Below are 13,129 nucleotides of genomic sequence, written 5' to 3'. Positions count from 1 at the left end.
TATGCAAAGTATTTGACACAGAAATGAAGGTCATTTATTGCACAGATTCAGATCAGTTGGCCTATTAGCTCCACATAAACTTCCTCTCACCTCCCTTCATCTATCCTGCACAGTGGCGCAGCGGTAGAGTTGCTGCTTAAGAGTCCCGGGTTCAGTCCTGACTATGGGTGCTGTCTGTATGGAGTTTGGACGTTCTCCCTGTGACCGCGTGGGTTCTCCTCGGACGCACCAGTTTCCTCCCACATTCCTCCCAAGATGTGGAGGTTTGTAGGCTAAAATCGATTTTAACCAGCATCTGCAGTTCTTTCTTACAGGTTCGTAGGTGAATTGGCTTCTGTAAATTGGCCCCGGTGTGTAGAATTGAACTAGTGTGCATTTAACCATTGATCGGTGTGGAATCAGGGGGCCGAAGGGCCTGTTCCAACACTGTATCTCTAAGCTAAACTAAAATCCTGTTTTGTTTTCTCTTTTTTTCCCATTTCCCTTCTAAAACTTCTCTTTAACTTCAATATTCCCTGCGCCATCTGATCTTTGTGGTCTTGCATACCTCGGCGTTATCACGCTTCCTCATCCCCTTAAAACCACCACAGTGCGTTTGCTCCTTTCCTGGGACATGAGCAGTTTAGAGTCTGGACTGTGTAGGAAGGAATTGCAGATGCTGGTTTAAACCAAAGAGAGATGCAAAAAGCTGGAGTAACTCAGCGGTTCAGAAAGTGTCTCTGGAGACCCTTTTCTCCAGATGCACAGTCTGACCCGTCGAGTTGAAATGAAATGAAATGATTCAATTTATTGTCATTGTCAGTGTACAGTACAGAGACAACGAAATGCATTGAGTTACTCCAGCTTTTTGTGAATATCTTTAGAGCCTCTTCCGCCTCTCTCCGACGACTTTCTTAATGAAAGCTTGGGATATTTTAAAACCAAGACTTCCTGATTTCTCCTTTACATATGGTGTCTGGTATTACATTGGCTCCAGCTTGCACATTAAACAAAAGCTTTTCAATTTGCCTTTGCAGCTGGAGGAACGAGTCGGTCCCACCACAGGGGGGTTTGCACTCTTTCCACCCGCTATCATGTTGAACTCCCACCATATGATCCCAATGGACTCTGAATAGTACGTAGATTGCTGTGGGTGTCGCTATTCTGAATGATTGGACTGAAGAGAATGTAACCCCAGCACTATGAGAATAGTGCAGTTGTCTCCCAATGTAAGATTGGCTGCCCACATGGTCGGGGGGGAGAGTGGGCTGTTGTCACATGTTCTTCTCTTCTGCGTACCCTGCTAACATTCAGAAGAGAATTGAACATTCTTCAATTTCACAACAATTCAAACAATGTAAGGTTTAGAGGCGTTAGAGTCTGCATAGTCATACAGTCAGGAATGCCACCATCATAGCACTGAGAATGCAAAGAATTATCAGGCAACCGAATCATCCCACCACAACCAAAGAGCAGTGCTGACCTACTATCTACCTCATTGGTGACCCTCACACTGTCCTTGATCGGACTTTGCTGGCTTTACCTTGCACTAACCGTTATTCCCTCATGTATCTATACACTGTACAGGCTCGATTGTAATCATGTATTGTCTTTCTGCTGACTGGATGGCACGCAACAATAGCTTTTCACTGTACCTTGGTACACGTAACAACAAACTATACTAGAACTGAAAACTCAATACATCCCAGGTGGAGATACCACAGTCTAGCCGATAATTTACCACGAAAACCAACAGATAGACAGCACTGTGTGAGGTATTGTTTAACATTGTCCCAGCTTCTCCTCCTCTTTTGAAGATGTTGGATGCAATTCCAAGGCACCAAGCCAGCCTCCTGCACAAGGTTTAATGACTGGCAGCAGAATGCACAACCATTGAAGGGCAACCACAAGCTTTCATTCCCCCAGGATACATTGAATTGTCAATTACAACCGATTCTTTCGCTTCAGCCCACACCGATCCCAGCGCAGTGAGAACAAGATCACAAGGTGTTACAGCTGGAGCCAATGTGATTAGACCAAGTCGCAGAAGAGTCTCAACCCCAAAAGTCACATTTTTTCTTTCTCCAGAGCTGCTGACTGACCCACCAAGTTACTGCAGCATGTTGTGTCTATCTGCAGTACTGAATCATCCTGCCCTTAAGAAATTACCAGCATTCAGAAGGATTGATCAAAGGGAAGTCAGAGACTTACCAGCAGTATTTCATGCCCGCAGTATTTGAACAAGTTTGTTTCAAAACAAGTTTATTTCCAAAGACATCTCACCTAAATTGATGCCACATTCAGACACCACCAGGGTGCAGGGGGCAGTTCAAATTCATGAAAACACACCAGCACAAACCCTCGATTCTGAAACGATGGTTCCAGCTGTTTACTTTCAATTTTATTGCAAATCAGAAGAACTCAAATGTTTGATTTGCAACTTTGTCTGTATCCTACTTCTCCCCTTTGAGAAACATTCCCTCCAAGAGCTCACTTAGGATTAAAAACTCATATTAAACTCTGGTGGACTGATTCTTGTTCCACTAAGGGATTTGTCTCATGTTTCAGAATACACTTTAATCATTTTCTAAAGTAAAAATTATGTCCGGTTTATTTTAAGTAGCTAGTAAATGAGACTCTCCATGAAAAAAAAAAAAAGCAATTAGCCTGCACTCACTATTAAAATCTAGACATCGGGCAGCATGGTGGCGCAGTGGTAGAGTCGCTGCCTGACTAAGAGTTCCTGACTAGGAGTTCTTGACTAGGAGTATTGTCTGTACAGAGTTTATGTATTCTCCCACCTGCGTGGGTTTTCTCCGAGTGCACCGGTTTCTTCCCACACTCCAAAAACGTACAGGATTGTAGGTTAAAAGACTTTGCCTTCCATCACAGTGAGGAGGAGGTTCACAGTGATTGATGTTCGTGTGAATTAAATTGGTTGTGTGTCTAGTAGAAATCGTTTTTGTTTGTATGACTGTAGAAACAGAGTTTCGTTTGAACGTCACCGAGGTTCAAATGACAATAAATATTGTATTGTATTGTATTGTTCATTGGCTTTAATAAAATTGTAAATTGTCCCGAGTAGTGCACGGGGTGATCGCTGATCGGTACGTACTTGGTGGGCCGAAGGGGTTGTTTCCGCGCTGTATCTCTAAAGTCTAATTTGCCCATAGGATGTACGGAACGGATGAAAAAACTAAATAACATGGAACTAGTGTGAACAAGTAATTGTTGGTCAGTGTGGACTCAGTGGGATGAAGGGCCTGTTTCCGTGCTGTATCTCTAAAGTCTCAATTTGCTCTAATGTGTAGGGTAGTGTTAGCATATGGGGTGATTGTTGGTCGGCATGGACTTCAACCAAAGGGGCCTGTATCTCTGAAGTCATGTCTAAAGACCGGCTTATTTTAAGTAACCAGTAAATGAGTCTCTTGATGAAAAATAAGCAATCAGTCTATACACTCACTATTAAAATCAAGACTTTGATATAATTCCGATTTGGACTAAGTCCTTGGCTCTCTAATCATTCTGTATTATTCATTAACTGGAGTCTAGTATGTGTCTCCCATGCCATGCCCCGCACTAATAATTATTTCCTAGAGCTGAATTTATTTTTACTATCTCCACCCTATAACTAACTAAAATATGCAGCAGGGTCAGATGGATACTCGATGGTTGGCATGGACGTGGTGGGCCAAAAGACTCATTTCTATGCTCAATGACGCACGAAATAGAGGAGTTTGGACGTTATCCTGCAATGCCTTCCAACCACAAGACATTCCTAAGGAGACAGGTATAACCGGATACTCAAAACGGAGAGAGCCCAAAATAGAACATTTTCCCACTAGTTAAGCATTCATACCACAGAGGACCCAGTTAACATAAATAAATGGCATCAACTAGATGGCATTTTATGAAAGGAAACCTACGTTTCTCTTGGCAAGGATTCAGTGGAAAGGGGATTCACTGCATTACGTGTGGAATTTGGAAAAACATACAGCTTACCTCACTCACCCTGCCAAGAAAGCAGTCATTCATCCAATTACTCCCCTCTCTTCACTGCACAAGTACACTCAACTGTTGCTGGGCAAATAATAATGGAAAAGGATACAATTCCCAATAAGCGACCAGAGATGAAGCCACTACGAATGCATCTTGATTCAACTTAGCAATTTAAAAAAAAATGCAATATGTGCATTCACCATTGTTGCGTCAGACTATAATGCCCCTGTCCCACTTAGGAAACCTGAACGGAAACCTCTGGAGACTTTGCGCCCCACCCAAGGTTTCCGTGCGGTTCCCGGAGGTTGCAGGTGGTTGCCGGAGGTTGCAGGTAGTGGAAGCAGGTAGGGAGACTGACAAAAACCTCCGGGAACCGCACGGGAACCTTGGGTGGGGCGCAAAGTCTCCAGAGGTTTCCGTTCAGGTTTCCTAAGTGGGACAGGGGCATTAACATGCACAAGACGACTTTTGGCAAAGGGCGTTTTGCCCCGAATAGGGGAATGGCGAACCAGAAGACATAGTATTAAGGCGGGGGGGGGGGGGAACCATAGGGTTCTTCTGCATTATGTCTTGCTAGATAGTGGGTGCATTTAGTCTCAGCTGAATATATCACCATCTATTATATTTTGTGGGCAGTCTCTGAAGTAAATATATGCTTTATTTCAATGTGGAATCTTTGTCCTTGGGGTTATTTCAGGACTCATTTACAAATATTGAATTTGTAAATTTGGGTCACCTATTAGTGAACGGTCTTCTAACCTGTAACACATAGTCATCGCGTTGTTTATGCTGCTGGTGTGCGCATATGATGAAATATGATGAAAGAATGGATCGACTGGGCTTATATTCACTGGAATTTAGAAGGATGAGAGGAGATCTTAGAGAAACATACACAATTTGTAAGGGATTGGACAGGCTAGATGCAGGAAAAATGTTCCCGATGTTGCAGGAAGTCCAGAACTAGGGGTCACAGTTTAAGAATAAGAGGCAGGCCATTTAGGACTGAGATGAGGGAAAAAAAAATTCACCCGGAGAGTTGTGAATCTGTGGAATTCTCTGCCACAGAAGGCAGTGGAGGCTAATTCATTGGATGTATTTGAGAGAGTTGGGTATAGCTGTTAGGGCTAACAGAATCAAGGGATATGGGGGAGAAAGCAGTAACGGGGTACTGAACCTGAATGATCAGCCATGATCATAGTGAATGGTAGTGCTGGCTCAAAGGGCCGAATGACCTACTCCAGCACCATTTTCTATGTTTCTATGTTTCAAACAACATCCGAACAATGAAGGCAGCCAGTGCACTTGAGCCTTGAGTTGGTTTGTCATTCGTGAACAATAGCCAGCTAACTTCAAGATATTTCACTCACTGTTACAAAAACAGAAGCTGATGCTATTTTCCTGCCTCCCTCGGTTTCAATTTCCACGTTTAAGAAACAGATGTCGTGGGAAAGGAAGCCACATTTGTTTATGTATGATTATAAAAGGATGCAAACTTTTATCAAAAGGATGGTTCAAGGCAATTCAGGACAACAGAACATTGTTGGCTACACGTGTGGTCTGTAAAAATTGTAACTTTCCATAACAGCAGGCTGCAAGTTTTGGCCACAATACTCAAGTTGGCTTGCGCTCTCCTCAGCTTTTTATCTTGAACTGCTTCAGGTTGGCCTTGTCTGATTATTTTTTCCTCAACAGACAGTATATAATGAAACTGCTTCTTCCAAAGGAGCCAGAATAAGGACAAAAACATTCTCATTGGAAATATTCGCCAAATCTTAAAATGAACATTTAACTGAATTGACTGAAAGCGTAGAAACAGGCCCTTCAGCCCACCGAGTCCACACCAACCATCGATCACCCATTCACACTAGTTCAGCATTATCCAACTTTCTCATCCACTCCCTACACAATAGAGGCGAATGGGCTAAGTGTTCGGCTGGCGACTGGAAGGTAGCCGGTTCGAATCCCGCTTGGAGTGCATACTATCTGTCGTTGTGTCCTTGGGGCAAGACATTTCACCCACCTTTGCCTGTGTGTAAATGTAATGTAATTATGCGAATGCAAATTAGGTCAATGCAAGTTGACTAAAAATGTGCTATATAAATAAGATTATTATTATCCACTCCCTATACGATAGAGGCGATTTATAGAGGCCAATTAACCGCGTGTCTTTGGGACCAGGTCGGAAACTGACACAACTAGAGGAAACATAAAAACATAAACATAGAAAATAGGTGCAGTAGTAGACCATTCGGCACATTGAATGTCCAGCACCGACATTCAATATCATCCAAAATCAGTACCCCATTCCTGCTTTCACCATCCATATCCCTTGATTCCATTAGCAAGCCCACTTAGTCACAGGGAAAACGTGCAAACTCCACACAAACAGCCACACAAACAGCACCCAAGGTCAGGATTGAATTCAGATCTCTGGCATTGAGGCAGCAGTTCCGACAGCTGCTCCACTGAGTGGACCAAAATATTACAGTCCTATAAATAGCAATAATGCTTCACACGCATATTAGATTACAGATAGATGCTTCCAACTCTTGGTCCTCAACAATAGAGGAATAAATAATAACCACAAATAGACATTCCTCATCCATACTCCTTTTTCCTTCCCTTATACATCTTTTATATATATTTACTTCTTCCATTCACATTGCTTTCTCTCAATTATGCAGGGCTGCCAACATTGGGTGAGAGTTAAGAGTGAGAAATTGCGAGGGTGCGTAACATACCGAGGGGTGGATAAGTGGGGGGGGGGGGGGGGGTGTGTCCCTCCTCCCTCGGTAGGGAGCTTTCACATTTTTCAGCTTGAAATTGTGCAATCTGGTGCATACTGTCACGAGTCTTTTAACTTGCACTTGAATGCAACATTTATGCATTAAATTGGATTAGGTACGAATAAGGTTAGGCTAAATTACATTCCTAATTAAATTCCACAGTAGAGCCAGGCTCTGATCAATAGGTGCAGCACATGAATGACTATATTCATGTATAGAAATTAGATTATAATTCATGCTGTTATACATAGAGAAAAAAAACCCCAGAGAAACAAGGCAAGAGTCGGACTTCCATCATTGTTCTGCACAAATAAATCAATCAACCTTACCCTTTGACTATAGAAACAAGATGAAAATAATGCCACATGTTCAATCGTATATCATTCAATGAAATTAAGATATATGTAAAACATATATATATGGAAAAGGCTCTTCAGCTACCAAGTCCACACTGATCAGCAATCTATCATACACCAGTTCGATCCTACACACCAGGGACAATTTACAGAAGCCAATTAACCTACAAACCTGCACTTCTTTCGGATGTGGGAGAAACCGGAATATCCAGAGAAAACCCATATGGTAGTAAGGCAGTAACTCTACCACTGAGCCACCATGCCACCCCATTAAATTCTTTTTTTCTGTAATATATTTATTATGGTGTCATGTCAATAAAGATGAACACATGATTCTGATTTCTGCCCTTAGTTGCAAAACACTCATCTCCAGTCATTGTGTTTTATGGCTGGTGGAGGTTGGTGCTGGAACCTATCACACCATCTGCACGGGAAAAACTAAACTACATTTTTTCCCCCAAAATCATCCGGCGGGCTGGTAGTTTGGCAGCCCTGCTTTAAACCAATGCCCTCTAGTGCTTGAATCACATATCCTGGGAAAAAACTATGCATTCACCTTATATATTCCCCTCGTGATTTTTACTCGCCTCTAAAACAATTTTTGCTTTATTTTGAACTTTCAGCACCTGCAGATTTTTGAGTGTGAGAAATTTGTGATCAGCGTGAGAGGCTGAGAATTTTGTGAAATGCGTGGCTCATGCTCAATGCGTGAGAATTGGCAGCCCTGATGATGAGATGCAGCATGGAATCAGGCCATTAAACCCACACCAACCATCGATCACCCATTCACACTAGTTCTTTGGGACTTTTTTTCCACCATCTCATCCACCCCCTACATATCAGGAGGCAATTACACAGAGGCCAATTAAACTCGCACAAACGCGCACATCTTTGGCATGTGGCAGGAAACCGGAGCACCCAGAGGAAACCCACGCAGTCAGAGGGAGAATGGGAAAACTCCACATAGATATTGCACCCCAGGTCAGGTGGGTGACCTTGTCTCCGGTGCTGTGGGGTCGCAGCTCTACCAGCAGTGCCACATTCTTATCCTGCTTAAATAATGATCAATATAATGTTAAGATGTCGCAGCTCTGCAACAAGGGTAGTGATAGACTTCTACTAAATCCATATAGCATATTGATTTAAGAGACTCCCTGCAAAGTCACCGATTTGTTGATGTACTTTTATCCATTGGGAGGTGCTGGGAACATTGACACATGCATAAAGAGGTTAGGGTCCAGTCAGAGAGAGACAGCAATCTCTCACAAGTTATCATTGGGCTATATATTGATAGCCTGAATAAGAGATGGGAGAACGGCCAAGACCAAAACTGAGATTATGAAATTATTTTGCACATTAATAAGCATAGGTGCTCCTAAAAGCTTTAACAAGGACAGGAATAACCCAAACTTGACCCTGAAAGCTGCAGTGAACACCGAGGAACTTGGAGAAGATGTATTTGGATTACAATGATCCAAATCTTAAAACACATGATACAACACGATATATAGACAATATATAGAGGGGCCCCGGCCTGAAACGTCACCCATCCTTTTCCTCCAGAGATGCTGCCTGACCTACTGAGTTACCTCAGCTCTTTGGTATACATTCACTGGAATTTAGAAGGATGAAGGGAAGATCTTATAGATGTGTATAAAATTATAAAAAGGACTAGACAAGCTAGATGCAGGAAAATTGATCCCAATGTTGGGGGATTCCAAAACCAGTGGCCACAGTCTAAGAATAAAGGGCAGACCATTTAAAATTGAGATGAAAAAAAAAAAAAAAGTTTTCACCCAGAGAGTTGTGAATTTGTGGAATTCTCTGCCACAGAAGGCAGTAGAGTCCAATTCACTGGTGAATTTAAAAGAGAGTTAGAAAGAGCTCTTGGGGCTAGCAGAATAAAGGGATATGGGGAGAAGGCAGGCATGGGTTACCGATTGTGGATGATCACAATGAATGCCGGTGCAGGCTTGAAGGGCCAAATGGCCTCCTCCTGCACCTTATTTTCTATGTCTCTATGTTTTTACAACACAATAACTCTTTAGTTTAGTTTAGAGATACAGCGTGGGGACCTAGACCGTGCCGACCAGTGGTCCCTGCATACTAACACTAGACACATTTTACAATTTTACCAAGCCAATTAGCCTACAAACCTGTACGTCTTTGGAGTGTGGGAGGAAACCAGATGTTTCAGAGAGAACGTACAAACTCCGAACAGACAGCCTTCATAGTCAGGATGAAACCCGGGTCACTGGAGCTGTAAGGCAGTAACACTACCGTTGCACCACCATGCCACACAGCTCTTGTCTGATAAAGATTCCACAAGAAAATATAAAAATACAAGGCAGTCTCACTCTTTCTAAGGATTACGTGCAAATCATTAAGCAACTTAGCCCATTCACATACTCTCCGGTGTTCCTTATGCTTAATCAACGCTATGTATGGTCTACAAAGATCATCAGGCAAAGCTCCATCATATTTACCTCCTTATATCCTCAGATCTCCTTTAGTGAACCTGGCCTCCAAACAACATTCTCCTCGAGTCCCAACAGCTCAGGAGCCACTGAAGCCTGTGAACAACTTTATCAGCCCACATCCAATCTAGTAATCAACTATTGCTTTGAAGTTAAATATACTTAACCTTGTCATTAAACGGCAATGTGCCATGTGCTAGGTCAGGAGGTCTTTAGTCTTCAGGGAGGATTCCATTCATTGGTCCTCTATTTCAAATGTGTCCAGACTAGGAGATATCAGGATAGACACAAAATGCTGGAGTAATTCAGGCAGCATCTGTGGGTAGAAGGAATGGGTGACGTTTCGTGTCGCGACCTCATCTGTGGGTGACGTCTCGGGTCGAGACCCTTCTTCAGAATGATGTTAGGGATTGCTCAATCCCCGAGGGGGAAACAAACATTTTACCAAGGACCAAGATGTTTCTCTATTGTGTTAGCTGCCTAAAGGACTATCGCAACTCATTCATAGACATTTGAAACGGTTCTGCATGGTCGGCTGCTCTGGAAGGTTAGGTGACATGGGAACCAAGGAGAGGTAGCTAAATGGATAGAAAACTGGCTTCAAGGAAGGAAGCAGAAGGTAATGATAGAAGGTTGTTTTCCAAACAGGAGGCCTGTGACTAGTGGTGAGCCTCAGGATGCAGTGCTGGGCCCATTGCTGTATGTCATTTGCTTTGGTGTGGTTTGCTAGCTGTACTGTGGCTGAGAGGAGGGTGCTGCAGAGAGTTATAAAAACTGCACAGAGCATTACAAACAATCAACTGCCCTCCTTGGATGATATATATAGGGCCCCGATGCTCGCGCTGGGCCACAAACATCAAGCAGGACACATCCCACCCTGCCAACCACCTTTTCACTCTGCTACCCTCTGGGAAGCAATTCAGGTCTCTGAAGGCTCGCACCGGTAGACTAAACAATAGTTTCTACCCATGTCTGATAAAAGAACTTAATTCCAACAGAGAACACTGGGGAAGCAAAATGTAATTCCAAGAAATGCCGGTAAATTCTTTTAAATTATTTTTAAATACTTATTTATTATTTTACTAATAAGTGTACATATGTGTCAATGGTTGTCGTGTTTGTATTTTTTAACCTGAGGAGATGCAATGGAATTTCGTTGCACAGTATTGTGCAATGACAATAAGTGCATTCATTCATTCATTCATTTACAGCAATGATTTGAATGAGAACGCACAACACATAATTAGTAAGTTTGCAGGTGACACTAAAGTGGGTGGTCTTGTAGATCGTGAAAATGGTTGTCAAACATTACAGGATCTTGATCGGTTGAGCCAATGGGATGAGGAATGGTTGATAGAGATTAATGTAGAGAGGTGCAAAGTGTTACATTTTAGGAAGTCTAACCAGGGCAAGACCTTCACAGTGAATGGCAGGGCTCTGGGGAGTGCTGTAGACCAGAGGGATCTCGGAGTACAGGTACATAGTTCCTTGAAAGTGGCATCACAGGTAAATATGGTAATCAAGAAGGCTTTCAGCACATTGGCATTTAAAAATCAGAGTATTGAGTATAGAAGTTGGGAGGTCATGTTACAATTGTACAAGACATTGATGAGGCCACAATTAGGCTAGTGTTCAGTTTTGATCACCCTGTCAGAGGAAAGATGTTATTACACAGGAATGGATGCAGAGAAGATTTACAAGGATGTTGCCAGGACCTGAGCTATAGGGAGTGGTTAGTCAGGCTGGGACTTTATTCCTTGGAGAGCAGGAGGGTGAGGGGTGATCTTGTAGAGATGTGTAAGGTCATGAGAGGAATAGATGAGGTAAACGCACAGAGTCTTTTACCCAGAGTAGGTGAGACAAGAACCTGAGGACATAGGTTTAAGGTGAGAGGGAAAGATTTAATAGGAACTGGAGGGTTTTCCCCTACAAGAGTGGGAGGTAAATAGAACGTGCTGCCAGAGGAGGTATTTGAGACAGGTACTATCACAACATTTAAAAAATATTTGGACAAGTACATGGATAGGATAGGTTTAGAGGGATATGGGCCAAATGCAGGGAGGTGGGACTAGTGTAGATGGGGCATACTGGTCAGTATGGGTCAAAGTTAGGCCAAAGGGCCTGTTTCCACACTGTAAGACTGACTCTGTACCAATCTACATGCAAAGAGTCACCTTGCTCCCGCACCATGTTGCAAGTCAAAAAAGGTCCAAAATCCATTACATTGCTGAGAACAATGTTCTGCACTCTCTACCTTACCTTTTACTCTATCTGTTATACTCGAGTTTGACTTGACAGTATTTACATTTAGTATATCTGATCTGTTTGGATATCGTGCAAAACAAAGTTAACCTATGACAATATTAACCTAAACTGAAACAATAACCCAAGATCTTTGACCACAATACTGCCATAACTTCAGCACGAGTAAAATACAATGGTCAGTAACTCTCTGGCTCGCCCCTTAAGAATAAGGTAGACAAAAATGCTGGAGAAACCTGGGAGCGTGGCCATGATACTCAAGACCTTGAAAATTTCCACTAACTTTATACCTTTTCCCAATTCCCTCATCAATAGGAGGAAGAGGGCAGGACAAAAATGCATTTCAGGGAAGGGTTCTTTCTATCTTCTGTAGGAAAGAACAGCAGATGCTGGTTTAATTCAAAGGTAGACATAAAATGCGAGAGTATCTCAGCGGGACAGGCGGCATCTCTGGAGAGAAGGAAAGGGCGACGTTTTGGGTCGAGTCCCTTCTTCAGACTGATGTTCTTTCTGAATTGGTTCTATCTTAGTTGCTTGGTTCCCTCGCCTCACCCCCTCCCTTCCCCTTGCAGACGCCAGCTGCCCTTTAAAGAATGTCCAGCCTTTTCAGATGTCAGCATCTGCAGTATTTGATTTTTTTGGAATGGTTTGAAGCAGACTAATACTCAACCCATTTCCAACCTTCTCTATTTTCATTTCAGAGGCTGGGCACGGTGGCTTGTCGACGGCAATTTTTGCAAACCACAGTCTAGATCCGGGTGAGACTTAAGACAGGGTTACTATTTACTGTCTAATAACCAGTATCTGGTCTTCAGAAGATGCGGAATAGACCTGCTCGTGCAGTCTAGCAGCTTGGGACAGATTACAGTTGCGTTTCTGTGCTTATGTTTTGCCTGCCAAACATGCTTTGAAGAAATGCCCATTGAGAGAAAGTGATGTTAGACAAACAAAATGCTGGAGTAACTCAGCGGGTCAGGCAGCCTCTCTGGAGAAAAGGAATGGGTGACGTTTTGGGTCAAGATCCTTCTTCAGTCCGAGAGTCAGGGGAAAGGGAAACAGGCGATGATATTGAGATACATAGAACAAATTAATGAAAGATATATAAAAAAGTAACGATGGTCAAGGAAACAGGCCATTGTTGGCTGTGGGCCGTGGTAACGAGTTATACAGACAATGAAAATCAACAGGACAACAGTGAAACTAGTACGGCGAATAGTGTGGGGAGAGGAGATTCAAAGGTTGAAGTTAGAAACATCAATATTCATGCCAC

General features: G+C 42.9%; 1 protein-coding gene across 2 annotated transcripts in view; it reads right to left on the bottom strand.

Moving 5' to 3' along the window:
* The window catches only part of stard8 (StAR-related lipid transfer (START) domain containing 8), an 88,615-nt gene that overhangs the window by 42,545 nt on the left and 32,941 nt on the right, over positions 1–13,129 (bottom strand). The gene's annotated exons all lie outside the window — the stretch shown is intronic.

This window comes from Leucoraja erinacea, chromosome 12 (genome assembly GCF_028641065.1).
Source record: "Leucoraja erinacea ecotype New England chromosome 12, Leri_hhj_1, whole genome shotgun sequence".
In the NCBI taxonomy this organism is placed as follows: domain Eukaryota; kingdom Metazoa; phylum Chordata; class Chondrichthyes; order Rajiformes; family Rajidae; genus Leucoraja; species Leucoraja erinaceus.
Note: the sequence above shows the minus strand (reverse complement) of the source record. Positions and strands in the feature narration are given on the sequence as shown.